Source organism: Podarcis cretensis, assembly GCF_951804945.1.
Source record: "Podarcis cretensis genome assembly, chromosome: 3".
NCBI lineage: Eukaryota > Metazoa > Chordata > Lepidosauria > Squamata > Lacertidae > Podarcis > Podarcis cretensis.
This window is the reverse complement of record NC_137172.1, coordinates 7,165,299-7,184,202: the sequence shown is the minus strand read 5'-3', so window position 1 is coordinate 7,184,202 and position 18,904 is coordinate 7,165,299. Positions and strand designations below refer to the sequence as shown.

At 44.8% G+C, this 18,904-nt stretch overlaps 1 long non-coding RNA gene across 1 annotated transcript; it reads right to left on the bottom strand.

The window, feature by feature from the left end:
• Window positions 1–2,765: 2,765 nt before the first annotated feature.
• Window positions 2,766–4,746, bottom strand: LOC307211954. Its single transcript, XR_013836638.1, has 2 exons — window positions 4,415–4,746; window positions 2,766–3,116 (listed from the first exon to the last, which is right to left on the bottom strand). It is a non-coding gene; the product is annotated as an uncharacterized lncRNA (long non-coding RNA).
• Between the last annotated feature and the right edge of the window lie 14,158 nt (window positions 4,747–18,904).

Genomic DNA, 18,904 nt, shown 5'->3' with positions numbered 1-18,904 from the left:
GGGGAGGAAAAGGAAGAAAGAAGAAAAGGGGAAAAAAGAAGAGAACAAACCTATCCCCCCTCAGATTTGGTACCAAAAAGAAAAGGCAGGGTAACATAATAATTCAAAAAATTATATAAGGAAAATTGTAAGTTGAATAAAAAGTGAGAGAGAAAGAAAAGAAAGGGAATGGAAGGAAACAGCTCCTTGGGGACCAGACAATACTGAGAACTTTGCAATGTGTTCTGGATGTCTTTTAAAGTTCAAAAAGTTCTTAAATCTTTTATCCAAGCCGCTCCAACGCTTGTAAAAAAGAAAAAAATATCCCAGAGTGGAGAAAAGGAAGTCCTTTTCCAGCTTTCTCTTTTGTCTCTTAGAGCCGTTTTTCAAACTTTCCTTCTGTCTCTCTTTTCCTCCCTGCTCTTTCACGCTGTTCTTTTAAACGGCTCTATCTGCTCTGGTTCATGGGGTCACGAAGAGTCGGACACGACTAAACGACTAAACAACAACAACAACATCTAATTCCATTATCTATTCTTCAGTCCTTATTCCCCCAAAAAGGTATAACAAAATTTCCAGACAATCTGATGTTTGTTACTTTGTATTTCAAATTCGCTAGTCTCAACAATGATGTCAAGAACGTTTTACTTTGTATTCACTCGGGCAAAATAAAACTTCCTCCTCCTCCCTGCGTCTTTGTAGCCTGTGCCATTTTAATCCTCTACCGAACTGAATTCCTTGTTTAATCCTTTAACATCCGACATTCTCTTAGTGTATTTTCCAATTGTCCTCAAAGTATTCTTTCAATTTCTTCTGTGCCTTTTGCACAACTTTTTGGTCTTAGAGCCGTTTTTCAAACTTTCCTTCTGTCTCTCTTTTCCTCCCTGCTCTTTCACGCTGTTCTTTTAAATGGCTCTATCTAATTCCATATCTATTCTTTAGTCTTTATTCCCCCAAAAAGGTATAACAAAGTTTCCAGACAGTCTGATGTTTGTTACTTTGTATTTCAAATTCGCTAGTCTCGACAATGATGTCAAGAACGTTTTACTTTGTATTCACTCAGTCAGGCAAAATAAAACTTCCTCCTCCTCCCTGCAACTTTGTAGCCTGCGCCATTTTAATCCTCTACTGAACTGAATTCCTTGTTTAATCCTTTAACATCTGACGTTCTCTTAGTGTATTTTCCAATTTTATGGTATAAAAAGGTTCTACTCACACTAAGGGTTCCGTTCTTGCAATTTTGGAGGTTCGTCGCATTCTTCAGAGAGAGCCAGAGGCATCATAACACAGAGTCGATACTTTCCCTTTTGCGCTTGCAGTCTCGCCGCCCTCGGGTTCTTCCATAAAAAAACTTGAAAAAGCAGCGAAACTGCTCCCACGCGGCTGGATGTCTTATCCCTCAGTGGTACCCCCCTTGAGATTTTTGGGGGGCGCAGTGCCTTTGCGGCTCCCCCAAGCCCCTGTATTACTCGGAAAACCTCTCTGAGGGTTTTCCGCGCTCCCTTTCTGTTCGCGACGAAAACCGGAAGTCCCAATTACTCACTATAATGCTATGGGCAAGATAAAGTGATTAACCAAATTTATTATTTAGTGAAGAAGAAGAATACTTGTCCCGAAGTTATTTGAAAAATCAGTGTTTGAATGTGGTGCCCCCTACTATTTGAACCTCAGCGCATTTTGACACCAGGCAGACACCTTCACTGAACACTTTTCAGCTCCTATTTAAACTGTTTTGCCTCCCTCCCTGTCAGGAATCAGTCAAGGGTTATATTCCTAAACTCATAGAATTGTAGAGTTGGAAGGAATGCCTAGGCCCCTGTAGTACAGGAATGAGTTTCTTTGCTTTCCACAGCCTCCAGTCCTGAAAGGAGAGCATTTCATTTGGTTTCATTGTGATGTGGGAAATGGGAAACCAAGGGATTAAGCAGGCACATGCACACATATGCATGCCTGTTACTGTCTCGGAAACTCTTGGCATTCAGTGGGAAACAGGATATCTGTGCAAAACTTCGGGAGGCTATATTAGCCTTAGGTAAAGGTAAAGGGACCCCTGACCATTAGGTCCAGTCGTGGCCGACTCTGGGGTTGCAGCGCTCATCTTGCTTTATTGGCTGAGGGAGCAAGCGTACAGCTTCTGGGTCATGTGGCCAGCATGACTAAGCTGCTTCTGGCGAACCAGAGCAGTGCACGGAAATGCCATTTACATTCTCGCCGGAGCAGTACCTATTTATCTACTTGCACTTTGACGTGCTTTCAAACTGTTAGGTTGGCAGGAGCTGGGACTGAGCAACAGGAGCTCACCCCGTTGCGGGGATTCAAACTGCCGACCTTCTGATTGGCAAGTCCTAGGCTCTGTGATTTAACCCACAACACCACCTGCTTTATATTTGGCCTTATAAGGTGCCAAATGATGGCAAGCTGCATTGGCAGGGAAGCTTTCTCATAAGTTCAGATTAATGCAAGTAAAGAAGCACATTTTCACAGCAGCGTGGTGCAATTTTATCATGCGCACCAACAAACTGGGGGGAAAGAAGCACAGTAGCTGCATATACAGGGATCTGGACTAAAACATAAAGAAAAACGGGGATTTGAACCGCCGACCTTCTGATCAGCAAGCCCTAGGCTCTGTGGTTTAACCCGCAGTGCCACCCACATCCCTTGCCCCAACTTAGCCATCCTTTATTATTATTATTATTATTATTATTATTATATAAGCAAGGATGTCAGATTCCCCAATCTTTCACATAGGCAAACAGAAAACATAAAGAAAAACCACCTGAGCAGGGTTTATGTGCAGTTAATGAGTCATTTATTGAAAGATGGAGAGAGAATTAACTCATGATTTGGTGAAAGGGGTGGAATTAATTAACCAGCAACTTCTGCAAAAGGAGTGGAGTGGCACATTCTTCCTGGTGATTGTAGAAAGGTCTGCCACTGGGTTTCTCAGGACTCTGTCATCTGACATCAGCGCACGCAGCACTTCAGAACTGCAGAAAATGGGCAGTTGTTAAACACTTCTTTGAATACCAAGCCATTGTGACATGAGAAGCCCCGGGGCAGGCAGTATCCATTGAAGCCTTGGCACAGGACCACCTTAAGTCGTTCAGAATCGTCTGGCTGAGGCATCAGCCCAGGGTCTGCATATAAAAGAGAAAAGCAGCATTCGTGAAAATTCTTCAAGGGTCAATAGACATAGAAAAGAGCAAAGACCTCAGGAACTTAGATTTATGTGAGGGGAGATCCTGGCTGGAAGAACATCATGATGGTGAAAGTAGTTCAGTTCCATTGGGGCAAACTGGGCTCTCCCTACTCCCAAACCTCAGATTGCTTCCAGACAGTTTTCATATGCCTGCCTCCCCCCCCTTTTTTTTTACAATTTTCTTTTGATTTTCAAAAGTTAATTACATATTTGGTTTCCCCCAATATTTCTTAAGAAATGTGAACTTCCCCTCTAACCCTTCATAGTTTCCTTGTTTTCCCCTTATCCTGCTGCAAATTACACCTAACATCCTTCCTCATACACTATGTGGAGTTGGCAAGTTTGACAACAAGAATCAGAAACCAGGAGGTGTCTGTGATTAGAGAGGGGTGGAAGCTTTGTGATATTTGAAGAAATGTAATAAAAGACACGGGTGGTGCAAGGGATGCAGGTGGCACTGTGGTCTAAGGCACTGAGCCTCTTGGGCTTGCTGATCAGAAGGTTGGCGGTTCAAATCCCCATGATGGGGTGATCTCCCGTTGCTCGGTCCCAGCTCCTGCCAACCTAGCAGTTCAAAAGCATGCCAAAAAGTGCAAGTAGATAAATAGGTACCGCTTCCGCAGGAAGGTAAACAGCGTTTCTGTGCACTGCTCTGGTTTCAGTGTTCCGTAGCGTCAGAAGCGGCTTGGTCATGCTGTCCACATGACCCAGAAAAACTGTCTGCAGAGCAGACAAATGCCTGTAAAGTGAGATGAGCGCTGCAACCCCAGAGTCGTCTGAGACTGGAGCCGGCAGGAGTGATGGCACTAACATTAGGGAAAGGGTTTGGGAGAGAGGGAGAGAGAGGACATGGAAAAAGGGATGCCCTGCAAATTTGGGTTCCAGTCTCAGCCACTGCCACAAAGAAGCTCCTGACAGATTGCTTCTGAAGGATTCGGGGGGGGGGCAGCCCATCCCAACCTCTGAAGGAAGGTCAAGACGAAAGTCCTAAAACACAAAGACCCATCAAATTCAGTAAGAAGTAAATTCATCATGATGAGCTGGACAATGAACCAGATTGTGCAGGTCCTTCCTCTGAGGCTGGAAAGTCCATGATAACTAAATCTTGTAAGTCAAAAGAATTCTCTTTCTGCAACAATATGGCTGAGCTAACCTAGAGTTGTACTTCTAAGCGTGATTCTAGGATTCCTCCAAAAGCTGCAATATGAAAGAATGACCATTTTCGGCCCAACTTACCCTCTTTCAACTTCATTTCAGGGTCCTGAGGCTCCTTGGCTTCATCCTCAGATGGTGGTTTGGGATTGGCCTGGACCTGGTAGACCAAGAAGGCAACAGCAAAGAGAACGTAGAGCATCTTCATGGTGGAAGATTGGCTGCAGTTGCAATGCTAATGGAAGAAAGAGGCTCAGTGATGTGAAGGGTGGAGAATCTATGGAAGCTTTGCTGGTATTTATACGGTTTATACCAGGAAAAGGGAAGAATGGTGTTAGAGACTGTTGCCAAATCAACTGTTGTCACTCAACAATCCAAATCATTTGAAATACTTTCATTTTGCATTTTATGAAATGTTTGTGGGCACTGAAATTCTGATTCCCCAAACTATTATTCTCTTTGTTGTCACCTCAAATATGTGATTATGTATCTATTGACTTAACAACACCCAAGCTTACAGAATACCTTACAGGCCTTACTGAATGCGGCCAGATTCAATCAATCACTCTCTTTATTATTGTCAATGACAGATATTCAGAAAGAAACATGTGATGTAACCCAATCCTGCATTGTAGGGGTTTGGACTAGATGACTCTTGGGGTCCCTTCCAACTTTACAATTCTGTGATTCATGTGTGTGTCTGGTGTGTGTGTATGTATTTTTTATTTTATTTTTTATTTGCAGAGGACACCATCGACCATAACATCCTTCTGGACAGTCTAGAGGGGCTGGGAGTTGGGAGCACTGTCATACAGTGGTTCCGCTCCTTCCTCCTGGACCGTGTTCTGAAAGTGGTGGTGGGGGATGAGTGTTCAGACCCCAAGTCTCTCACTTGTGGGGTGCCTCAGGGTTCCGTCCTATCACCCATGCTTTTCAACATCTACATTCAGCCACTGGGGGAGATCCTCAGGGGGTTTGGGCTGGGTGTTCATCAGTATGCGGATGACATCCAGCTCTACCTCTCTTTCAAATCAGAACCAATGAAGACGGTGAAGGTGTGAGTGTCTGGAGGCGGTTGGAGGATGGATGGCGGATAACAGATTGTACTGTTTTGGAGGGACAGGAGACGGGCAGGTGTGGAGACCTCCCTGGTCCTGAATGGAGTAACTGTGGCCCTGAAGGACCAGGTGCGCAGCCTGGGAATCATTCTAGACTCACAGCTGTCCATGGAAGCGCTGGTCAATTCTGTGTCCAGGGCGGCTGTTTACCAGCTCCATCTGATACACAGGCTGAGACCCTACCTGCCTGCAGACTGTCTCGCCAGAGTGGTGCATGCTCTAGTTATCTCTCGCTTGGACTACTGCAATGCACTCTATGTGGGGCTACCTTTGAAGGTGACCGGGAAACTACAACTAATCCAGAATGTGGCACCTAGACTGGTGACTTGAAGTGGCAGCCGAGACAACATAGCATCGGTCTTGAAAGACCTACACTGGCTCCCAGTACATTTCCAAGCACAATTCATAGCATTGGTGCTGACCTTTAAAGCCCTAAATGGCCTCGGTCCAGTATACCTGAAGGACCTGGCTAGGTGAGGGTGAGAGAGGAAAGGAGCCTCCCTCCCTTTCCACAGCCTCCAGTACTGGAAGGAGAGCATTTCATCTGGTTTCATTGTGATATGGGAAATGGGAAACCAAGGGATTAAGCAGGCACATGCACACATATGCATGCCTGTTACTTTCTCGGAAACCCTTGGCATTCAGTGGGAAACAGAAAATCTGTGCAAACCTTCAGGAGGCTATATTAGCCTTATAAGATGCCAAATGATGCCAAGCTGCATTGGCAGGGAAGTTTTCTCATAAATTCAGATTAATGCAAGGAAAGAAGCACACTTTCACCGCAGCGTGGTGCAATTTTATCGTTCGTACCAATAAACTGGGGGGAAAGGAGCACAGTTGCTGCATGTACACGGATCTAGACTCTTTTGGGTAAACAAAACCTGTGTCCAGTCAGGCTTCCCTGCATGGGCTCTGCTGGGGAGCTGACCTCGCAGGAGAGCAGAGTAGCAGCAGTCCTGCGTCCGTGTGAGATGAGGGATAAATCAAGTCCAAAGACAGTTCAGTTCTTATCTCTAGAAGCGTTTATTTACAAAGCAGTAAATCGATCAGAAACCTCCGGCATTTTCCGTGCTCCAAAAGCACACACACGCAGCCTCTGAGCTGAGCTGCGTCTCAGGCAGAAGTGAAAGCAAGTCTGAACAGTGACACAGACTGTGACGCACTTCTCTGCGTTAAGCTCCTCCCAGATACAGAACACCACGGAGTTTTAACCCTGTCAGTTCCAAACTCCACAGACTCGAAACGCGGGGCGTGGGTGGCGCTGTGGGTTAAACCACAGAGCCTAGGACTTGCCAATCAGCAGGTTGGTGGTTCAAATCCCCGTGCAGTTCGAAAGCACATCAAAGTGCAAGTAGATAAATAGGTACCGCTCTGGCAGGAAGGTAAATGGCGTTTCCGTGTGCTGCTCTGGTTCGCCAGAAGCGGCATTGTCATGCTGGCCACATGACCCGGCAGTTGTACGCCGGCTCCCTCAGCCAATAAAGCGAGTTGAGCGCCGCAACCCCAGAGTTGGCCACAACTGGACCTCATGATCAGGGGTCCCTTTACTTTTACCTTTTAGTTTGGAAACATAAAGAAAAACAATTTGAGGAGGCTGTGTGTTCCATGAATAGGTTGTTTATTGAAACATGAGTGACAAATTAACCAATAGTTTGCTGAAAGGATTGGAATCAACTGACCCATGATTTATTCAAAGTGAGTTCCTCATTCTTCCTCGTGCTTGCAGAAACTTCTGCTGGGGGCTTTCTCGGGATTCCACCTTCTCTTGCATCAGCGCATGCAGCACTTCAGAACATTAGAAAACGGGCAGTCGTTCCATGGTTCCTTGAACGCCAAGCCATTGTGACACTGGAAGTCACGTGGCAGGCAATAGCCATCGTTGTCGGAGCACAGAACCACCTGAAACCGTGAAGAATCCTTTGGTTCTGGGTTCAGTCCAGGGCCTGCATATAAAAAGAAAGAAAGGGCAGCAATCTTCAAAATACTTGAAGAGCTCTCGAAGAGCAAAGGACTTCTTGAAGGGCAGATTTCAGTAGAAAATACAGATGCATTTTTGTACACATAGTTGAGTTGGGAACTACCTTGCAAAATTCACAGAAGGGGTGAAACAATGGCTGGGGCGCAAACTGAATAGAATCTCTCCCTCATTTTTACCACCAGGTAAATGGCTGCAGGGCTGCAACATTAAGCACACAAAGTTCCAGAGAGAAATATGTAGGTGCAGATGCACAAACAGCATGCCTCTTTGAACATCTTGCTTCAGGCATGGGCAAACTCGACCCTCCAGAAATTTTGGGACTACAGTTCCCATCATCCATGACAACTGGTCCTGCTAGCTAGGGATGATGGGAGTTGTTCTTACAGAGGATAACATTGAGGGTAACTTAAGCAGAAACTGTTTTCAGCAATTCCCCACCTCCCAAAAAAGGAATGGGTGGGATGAGTTTTCAGCCGTGCCCTAGAGTATGGGTGAGCAACTTGCAGTCCAGGGGCCTCAGAAACTGGCGGGGGAGGAGTGAAACAAACAAAAGGGTGGAGGAGAGAAAGAGAGAAGGGGTGGGAGATAGAGAAAAGGGGGTCACAGAGAGAGGGAATGGCTCGCCCACTTTTGAGTCTAGTCTCAGCCACTGCCACAATGCAACTTCTGACAGATTGACCCTAAAGGAATCTGGGGGGGGGGGGACTTCCCACCCCAGCCATTGAAAGAAAGTCAGGGAAAAGGTCCTAAAAGACACGGTCCTGTTCAACTCAGTAAGCAATGAACCTGAATGCATTCCCTCATCCCAATATGAGCTGGGCAATGAACCAGTTTGCCTAGGTCCTTCCTGCGAGGCTGGAAAGTCCATGGCAGCTAGAGCTTGTAAGTCTAAAGAATTCTCTTTATGCAACCCCATTGCTGAGCTAACCTAGGATTGCACATCCATGTGGGATTCTAGAATTATTTCTCACCTCTCAATAACTACAGGGGGTTAATTTATTAATTAAATTAGTCCATCACGTCATCTTGCTTGGGACAACCCAACAACCAAACTGACAGACAATAAACCCCACATAGATACACTGAAATCTAGGTTCTTCAGACCAACGTACCGTCATCTTTATAAGCACGAGACTCGAGAAGCTCCTTGGCTTCCCCTTCAACCTTGGAGGGTGGTTTGGGATTGGCCCGAACCTGGAAGACCAAGAAGGCAACAGTAAAGAGAACGTAAAGCATCTTCATGGTTGAAGATTTGCTGCACCCTTGATACTAATGGAAGGAAAAGGCTCAACATATAGGATGAAGAATCTCTGGAAGCACTGCTGGTATTTATACAGTTTATACCAGGAAACGGGGAGAATAGTGTTCTGAGATTGCTGCCAACATCAAATATCCATTGTCAACTATTGGTTGAAACCACCTGAAATTATTTCACTTTACAGTTAATCCAACAATTGCTGGGATTAGAATTCTGCTTCTTTCAAACGCTGATTCTCTGTTCTCACCTTAGCAAGGCAATTCAGCATCAATTGATTCACCATTACCTAAACTGCGGACATCTTTCACAAGGCACCTCAAATGTTTTTTGTTGAAACTGGGGAAACTGGCGAGAGAAAGGTGGGGCTTTTGTAATCAGTGGAGCTGGGGGTGTTAGAATGAATGTATTGTTTCCTGCTATAAGCCTTGCACCATATAATCATTGCATTGGTCTGACAGCTAAAGATGCAGGGATCAAGCTTCAACCAATTTCCTCCCTGAGAAACTGCAAAATGCTGTGGGACATGTTTTCAGGGCCAACTCTCCCGTTGGACAGCACAGGGCAGCTGCCTCTGTTGGCAGGGGAGAGACAGCAGCAGACTAAGTTAGCCTCATGCTTAGTGTGGTCCCAGGAGCAGTGTTAAGTAGGATTCAAGTGCTAGACCTGTAAGATTCTGCATGTAGTATGGAGAGGACACCAGCCTGTCCATTGCAGCAGGCAGTAACATGGCCTCAGCTGCCCCTGAGAGCTATGTTCTGTCTTCATATAAGCTAATAACAGCTGGCCAATGAATGAACCAGGAAGCTGGACAGATCCAGACTCCAGTGCAGCAAAAGCACTGGAGCTGATACAGGACTTCGGACAGGTAGCAGGATTTAAGTTAAATAAGAGGAAAACCAAAATATTAGAGAAAAATCTGGACAATGAGGAAAGGAAAATATTGCAAGAAAAAAACAGGCCTAGTTTTGGTGAAAAAAGTTAAGTATCTGGGTGTAAATTCATCGGTGAAAAATTTGAATTTATATAAAGATAATTATGAGAAATTATGGAATGAAATTAAGAGAGATCTAGAGAGTTGGTCAAATTTAAAATTGTCATTAATGGGCTGGATATCTGTGGTTAAGATGAATGTATTGACAAAGATGTTTTTGTTTCAAGCCCTCCCAATCATTGATAATGGGAAATGCATTAAAGAATGGCAGAAAACTTTATCTAGATTTATCTGGGGGGGGGGACACACCCAGAATTAAATATAAATTTCTAACAGATTCAGACGAAAGAGGGGGGTTTTCCCTGCCAGATTTGAAGATATATTTTGAAGCTGCAGCTGTTTGGGTAAAGGAATGGATACAGCTAGATAATTTGGATGTTCTTGACTTGGAGGGATTTGACAATGTGTTCGGATGGCATGCTTATTTATGGTATGACAAGATAAAGGCCCATAATGGCTTTAAAAATCATGTAATTAGAAAATCACTATATAATGTCTGGATAAAATATAAAGATTTCCCCTAAGATAATGCAGTTTCATATATTAACAATATATGCACCTGTGTGTACATTTTGCCCTGGTATATGCAGACAAGTGTTGCTTTTGAGGGATGGCCGTGGTTCAGCTAATATATTGCCTCAGAAAGTGCAACGTTGGTATATTTGCCTTTAGATGTGAACTGAATCAACTTTCTCCCCCATCTCTACCAACAGGCCTCCTCCTAAATTCGATTCCTTCTAGAATTTTTACACCCCCCACAGTTCCTAAATGAAAAACACTGCTTTACTTTTTGTTCTGAAAGAACCCCTCAGCTTAACATCTGCTTGATAAGCAGCACACTCAGCCTCGGAATCCATGTGGTTTTTCAGTCTGCCTTCAGACCACAGATCCAGCTTGGCCTGGCTGTGGAGAACCAAGAATACAGTAAAGACTAGGTGAAGAGCCTTCATACTCGAATGTATGGAGAACCAAGGAGACAGTAAAGACTAGGTGAAGGGCCTTCATACTCGAATGTATGGAGAACCAAGGAGACAGTAAAGACTAGGTGAAGGGCTTTCATACTCAAAGGTATGGAGAACCAAGGAGACAGTAAAGACTAGGTGAAGGGCCTTCATACTCGAATGTATGGAGAACCAAGGAGACAGTAAAGACTAGGTGAAGGGCCTTCATACTCGAATGTATGGAGAACCAAGGAGACAGTAAAGACTAGGTGAAGGGCCTTCATACTCGAATGTATGGAGAACCAAGGAGACAGTAAAGACTAGGTGAAGGGCCTTCATACTCGAATGTATGGAGAACCAAGGAGACAGTAAAGACTAGGCGAAGGGACTTCATACTCAAAGGTAAGCTGCATATGTCCACCATTTCTGATGGAAGTAAAGAACCCAAGAGGTGCTCACAACTTCTGGAAAGGTATGCAGAGTCCCTGGTATTTATTCAAATATTTTTTTCTTCTCTGGCAAAGCACCAATAAATTAGGAGCAGGATTGAGTCAACTCTGTGCCAATGCTCTTGAAGGGCAGCTCTCAATGCCCACTCAGAAGCTCTTGAAATGCTTTTGACTGAAGGTTTACCCAACTTTAGGAAGACAGGCAGCTTCCTTGTAAAAGGCTTTTTGCCTATCTAGCCCAATATGGTCTACTCTGACTGGCAACAGCTCTCTCCAGAGTTTCAGACGGAGAAGGGTTTTTCCCGTCAGCTCTTGCCTGAGGGACAAAAACAGCTCCCTTTCTACCTTTTCAACTCCATGCATACTTTTGCACACCTCTACTGAGTCCCCCAATTTTTTCTAAGCTGAATAGCCCCCAAATGTGGCAAAAAAAAAACAACCTCAAAAGGGATTTGCTCCAACCATTCGATCCATTAGGTCTTTCCTTTTCTTCACCTTTTGGATGTTTCTAGTGGTGGGGGTATCTTGTTGCAGCATACACAGACAAGACATATTCTTCTGTCTCCTGCATGTGAAACTTCTTCTTTTTTAAAATTGGGTTTTATAAACAAGAATAATGCTATACAAACAAGTATACCACGTTTTCTCATGTCATTTGCATACTACAAAAATAGCATAATAAATGTGGGAAAATATCTGCAACACATATTTCATTATTAGTGGTCAATGGATAAGTTCTTGGTTTATGAATTGGTTTAAGCAGTTAGGAAGAAGAAGAAGAAGAAGAAGAGAGAAAAGAAAAAGAAAGAAAAAAGGGGGAGTGGCAGGTGAGGTGGTTATGCTCCTATTATTCTACTTAGTGTGTGAGACGGGTTGCATCAGCGTTACTTGTATGAGTTTTCTTACTATTCACTTCTTGTATTTCCTTGGTGGTGGGAGAGGTTGGGTGTGGCTTAGGGTGTGGTTAGTTGTCTTTGGTTGGCTGTAGTGAGAGTTGTTTTTGTGTGAGAGTGGGGTGCGAGTGTGTATTTTTCAATCAGGTTAGCCAGATTGATTTGTATGCTGTCAGGGGATTCTTGTTGTTGTCTTGTTGGGCTGTGTATGTGAGAAAGGGGAACCAAACTGGGGTGAAGACATCTTCTTCTATTTGTCCGCGTGTCAGTTTCAGTTTATTGGTTAGTTTTTCTAATATGGCTGTTTCCCATGCTATTAGATACCATTGGTTGCATGTGAAACTTCTTAAACCAACTCAAGATCGTGTGGAAGTGAAGTCATAATTTATCAGAGAATTCTGCCCCCCCCCCCCATCACCCATCATTCTCAGAAAGTCAGCCCTGTCTCTGGAGTGTTCAAGCAGAAGTTCTTTACTTTCAGTGCAAACTCAGTTGGTTAGAGCCTGGTGTTGATAATGCCAAGGTTGCAGGTTTGATCCCCGTCATGGAGATCTACTTATCATTGTAGGGGGTTGGACTAGATGATCCTCAGGGTCCCTTCCAACTCTATAGTTATATAGGGACGCAGGTGATGTTGTGGTCTAAACCACTGAGCCTCTTGGGCTTGCCGATCAGAAGGTTGGCAGTTTGAATCCCTGCGATGGGGTGAGCTCCCATCACTCTTTCCCAGTTCCTGCCAACCTAGCAGTTCAAAAAGCATTCCAGTGCAAGTAGATAAATAGGTACCACTCTGGTGGGAAAGTAAATGGTGTTTCCATGTTCTCTGGCACTTGTCGCAGTGCTCCGTGCAGCAGAAGCGATTTAGTTCTGCTGGCCACATGACCTAGAAAGCTGTCTGTGGACAAATGCCGGCTCCCTCGGCCTGGAAGCAAGATGAGCGCCCCAACCCCATAGTCTCCTTTGACTGGACTTACCCGTCCAGGGGTCCTTTTCCTGTACCTACAGTTATATATAAAAACCTTTTTTTCCCCCTTCCGCAAGACAAGGTCATTTCATCTAAAACCTCCATGTTTGGGAGTAGTTTACCCCCTGAGTGTAACACAAAAAACAGAAGATGAACTATCAATTTAATGTCCTGAGTCTTAAAAGAGAAAGGTGGGGGAGGAAATAGAGAGGAAAATATCTCTGAACACTTACCATGCTGGTTGGAAACACCCAACCAATGAACTAGAGTACTCCTTTCCCACTGTCCTGGGATTAAACTTCAGTAGACATAATGGCAATGATCCCTGAGTACACATGCAAAGTGTTGTGTCATTAGAAGCCAAGCTTTGTGGAAAGCCTGCCCTAACTTAAAAAGGTAAAGGTAAAGGGACCCCTGACCATTAGGTCCAGTCGCGGACGACTCTGGGGTTGAGGCGCTCATCTCACTTTACTGGCCGAGGGAGCCGATGTACAGCTTCCAGGTCATGTGGCCAGCATGACTAAGTCGCTTCTGGCAAACCAGAGAAGCACACGGAAACACTGTCTACCTTCCCGCTAGAGCGGTACCTATTTATCTACTTGCATTTTGTGCTTTTGAACTGCTGGGTTGGCAGGAGTAGGGACCGAGCAACGGGAGCTCACCCCATTGCAGGGATTCAAACCACCGACCTTCTGATCGGCGAACCCTAGGCTCTGTGGTTTAACCTATAGTCCCATCCACACCCCTTGCCCCAACTTAGCCATCCTTTATTATTATTATTGTTATTGTTATTATTATTGTTATTGTTATTGTTATTGTTATTGTTATTGTTATTGTTATTATTAAATAAGCAAGGATTTCAGATTCCCCAATCTTTCACGTAGGCAAACAGAAAACATAAAGAAAAACTACCTGAGCCAGGTTTATGTGCAGTTAATGAGTCGTTTATTGAAAGAAGGAGAGAGAATTAACCCATGATTTGGTGAAAGGAGTGGAATCAATTAATCAGCAACTTCTGCGAAAGGAGTGGAGTGGCACATTCTTCCTGGTGATTGTAGAAAGGTCTGCCACTGGGTTTCTCAGAACTCTGACATCTGACATCCGCGCATGCAGCACTTCAGATTTGCAGTAAATGGGCAGTTGTTAAGCCCTTCCCTGAATACCAAGCCACTGGGACATGAGAAGCCCTGGGGCAGGCAGTATCCATCGCCGCCTTGGCATAGGATTGGCAGCTCAGGGTCTGCATATAAAAGAGAAAAGCAACATTCGTGAAAATACTTCAAGGGTCAATAGACATAGAAAACTGCAAAGACCTCAGGAACTTAAGTTTATGTGAGGGGAGATCCTGTCTGGCAGAACATCATGATGGTGAAAGTAGTTCTGTTCCATTAGGGCAAACTGGGCACTCCCCACTCCCAAACCTCAGATTGCCTCCATCTGCCTGCCTGCCTGCCCCCCCTTTTTTCTACAATTTTCTTTTGATTTTCAAAATTAATTACATATTTGGTTTCCCCCAATATTTTTTAACAAATTCAAACTTCCCCTCCAACCCTCCATTGTTTCCTTGTTCCCCCTTGTTCTGATGCATATTACACCTAACATCCTTCTTCATCCTTACTTAATATCTACATTGCTTTACTGCTGATTACAGTTCAAATCCTACTTGTGTATTAATCTGTTATTAAAAGGTAAAGATAAAGGATCCCTGACAGTTAAGTCCGGTCTCAGACGACTCTGGGGTTGCGGCGCTCATCTCGCTTTACAGGCTGAGGCAGCCGGCATTTGTCCGCTCCGCAGATAGTTTTTCTGGGTCATGTGGCCAGCATGACCAAGCCGCTTCTGGCGCAATGGAAGATTGAAACCAGAGCAGTGCACAGAAACGCTGTTTACCTTCCCACGGAAGCGGTACCTTTTTATCTACCTGCACTTTTGGGCATGCTTTTGAACTGCTAGGTTGGCAGGAGCAGGGACCGAGCAACGGGAGCTCACCCCATCATGGGGATTTGAACCGCCAACCTTCTGATCGGCAAGCCCAAGAGGCTCAGTGCCTTAGACCACAGCGCCACCCGCATCCCTAGCTCCACCCGTGTCTGTTATTACATTTCTTCAAATACCACAAAACTTCCACCCCTCTCTAATCACAGACTCCTCCTGGTCTCTGATTCTCGTTGTCAAACTTGCCAAACTTAACATAAGCTGTCAGTTTATTCAACCAATCTTCCTTGGTTGGTTTATCTTTATCTTTCCACTTTTGTGAACTTCTTATTGCCTGCCTTCTTATTTCAAACTGCTAGTTGCTTTCCTCCTCCTGTAGCCCCTGTAGAACTCAACCACTGTTGGCTTCCTTGCCTTCTGCCCTACCAGTTCTAGTAGGTGACAACCACCAATGGAGCAGTTCAATCAATATTCTACTGGCTTTTAAATATTTTTTTTTTGTGGGGGTTGTGTGTGTTGCTTCCTTTTATTGTTTTATGCCCTTGCTGGTTTCAACTATTTGCTTTTAGAGTCTGTACGACTTATACATTTTACATCTATTTTATATCTACAGTGGTACCTCGGGTTACATACGCTTCAGGTTACATATGCTTCAGGTTACAGACTCTGCTAACCCAGAAATATTACCTCGGGTTAAGAACTTTGCTTCAGGATGAGAACAGAAATCGTGCTCCAGCAGCGCAGTGGCAGTGGGAGGTCCCATTAGCTAAAGTGGTGCTTCAGGTTAAGAACAGTTTCCGGTTAAGAATAGACCTCCAGAATGAATTAAGCACTTTACCCGAGGTACCATTGTATCTGTATTTTTATATTTTGCCTTTGGTCATTATGAAAAAGGCAAGTAAGGCATCCCATTAAATGAATTATGCCCATATGGAATGCCCATCTAGTCCAGCATCCTGTTCTCACAGTGATCGCATGTCCCTCTCAGGAACTAGGGCAAGACTGATGGCACTGAGATTAGGGAAAGGGTTTGGGAGAGAGGGAGAGAGAGGACATGGAAAAAGGGATGCCCTGCAAATTTGGATTGCAGTCTCAGCCACTGCCACAAAGAAGCTCCTGACAGATTGCTTCTGAAGGATTCTGGGGGGGGGGGGGGACAGCCCATCCTAAACTCTGAAGGAAGGTCAAGACAAAAGTCCTAAAACACAAAGTCCCATCAAACTCAGTAAGAAGTAAATGCATCATGAAGAGCTGGACATTGAACCAGATTGCGTAGGTCCTTCCTATGAGGCTGGAAAGTCCATGATAACTAAAGCTTGTAAGTCAAAAGAATTCTCTTTCTGCAATAATATGGCTGAGCTAACCTAGAGTTGGGAAAGATGTAGGGCACAAGGAGAAGGGGAAGACAGAGGACGAGATGGTTGGACAGTGTTCTCGAAGCTACAAACATGAGTCTGACAAACTGCGGGAGGCAGGAGTGCCTGGCGTGCTCTGGTCCATGGGGTCACAAAGAGTCGGACACGACTAAACGACTAAACAACAACAACCTAGAGTTGTACTTCTAAGCGTGATTCTAGGATTCCTCCACAAGCTGCAATATGAAAGAATGACCATTTTCAGCCCAACTCACCCTCTTTAAACATAATTTCAGGCTGAATAGGCTCATCGTCTTCATCCTCAGGTAGTGGTGTGGGATTGGCCTGGACCTGGTAGACCAAGAAGGCAACAGCAAAGAGAACGTAGAGCATCTTCATGGTGGAAGATTGGCTGCAGTCGCAATGCTAATGGAAGGAAAAGGCTCAATGATGTGAAGGGTGGAGAATCTATGGAAGCTTTGCTGGTATTTATACGGTTTATACGGTTTATACCAGGAAAAGCAGGTTTCTGAGACTGCTGCCAAAAACAACTGTTGTCACTCAAGAATCCAAATCATTTCAAAAACTACAGGAAAGAAGATTCAACCTAAACATTAGGAAGAACTTCCTGACAGTAAGAGCTGTTCGACAGTGGAATTTGCTGCCAAGGAGTGTGGTGGAGTCTCCTTCTTTGGAGGTCTTTAAGCAGAGGCTTGACAACCATATGTCAGGAGTGCTCTGATGGTGTTTCCTGCTTGGCAGGGGGTTGGACTCAATGGCCCTTGTGGTCTCTTCCAACTCTATGATTCTATGATTCTATGTTTACTTGAGAGTAAGTGCAATTGAATTCCTCTCAGGTATAGAATTGCCCAGACGTACTTTCACCTTGCATTTTATGAAATGTTTGTGGGCACTGAAATTCTGATTCCCCAAACTATTGAATGTTCAGACCCCTAGGCTGTCACTTGTGGGGTGATTGCCAAATCAACTGTTGTCACTCAACAATCCAAATCATTTGAAATACTTTCATTTTGCATTTTATGAAATGTTTGTGGGCACTGAAATTCTGATTCCCCAAACTATTATTCTCTTTGTTGTCATCTCAGCTATCTATTGACTTAACACCCAAGCTTACAGACTATCTTACAGGCCTTACAGAATGCGGCCAGATTCAATCAATCACTCTCTTTATTATTGTCAATGACAGATATTCAGAAAGAAATATGTGACGTAACCCAATCCTGCATTGTAGGGGCTTTGACTCTTGGGGTCCCTTCCAACTTTAGAATTCTATGATTCATGTGTGTGTGTGTGTGTGTGTGCATTTTTTTTTTTATTTGCAGAGGACACCATCAACCATAACATCCTTCTGGACCGTCTAGAGGGGCTGGGAGCATTGTTATACAGTGGTTCTGCTCCTTCCTCCTGGACCGCGTTCAGAAAGTGAGGGGCTGAGTGTTCAGACCCCTGGGCTTTCACTTGTGGGGTGCCTCAGGGTTCTGTCCTCTCCCGCGTGCTTTTCAACATTTACATGCAGCCACTGGGAGAGATCATCAGGGGGTTTGGGCTGGGTGTTCATCAGTATGCAGATGATACCCAGCTCTACCTCTCTTTCAAATCAGCGCCAGTGAAAGCGGTGAAGGTCCTGTATGAGTGTCTGGAGGTGGTTGGAGGATGGATGGCAGCTAACAGATTGAGGTTCAATCCTGACAAGACAGAAGTACTGTTTTGAGGGGACAGGAGACGAGCAGGTGTGGAGGACTCCCTGGTTCGGAATGGAGTAGCTGTGGCCCTGAAAGACCAGGTGCACAGCCTGGGAGTCATTCTGGACTCACAGCTGTCCATGGAGGCACAGGTGAATTCTGTGTCCAGGGCAGCTCTTTACCAGCTCCATCTGATACGCAGGCTGAGACCCTACCTGTCTCGCCAGCGTGGTGCATGCTCTAGTTATCTCTCGCTTGGACTACTGCAATGTACTCTATGTGGGACTACCTTTGAAGGTGACCGGGAAACTGCAATTAATCCAGAATGTGGCAGCTAGACTGGTGACTTGGAGTGGCCACCGAGACACATAGCATCGGTCTTGAAAGACCTACACTGGCTCCCAGTACATTTCCAAGCACAATTCAAAGCATTGGTGCTGATCTTTAAAGCCCTAAACGGCCTCGGTCCAGTATACCTGAAGGAGGGTCTCCACCTCCATCGTTTTGCCCGGACACTGAGGCAGAGGGCCTTCTGGCGGTTCCCTCATTGTGAGAAGCCAAGTTACAGGGAACCAGGCAGAGGGCCTTCTCGGTAGTGGCGCCCGCCCTGTGGAATGTCCTCCCGCCAGATGTCAAAGGGGAAAAACAACTACCAGACTTTGAGAAGACATCTGAAGGCAGCCTTGTTTAGGGAAGCTTTTAATGTTTAATAGATTATTGTATTTTAATATTCTGTTGGAAGCCGCCCAGAGTGGCTTGGGAAATCCAGCCAGATGGGTGGAGTATAAATATTATTATTATTATTATTATTATTATTATTATTATTATTTACAAAACAGGGAATTGGGAGAAAAACCCTTCCCCTCCTGAGACTATGGAGGGAGCTGCTGCCAGTCAGATTAGATGAGGGGGGAGCCTTTTACAAGGAAGCTTCCAGTCTTCCTAAAGTAAACTGTAACCCAAAAGCATTTCAAGAGCTTCTGAGTGGC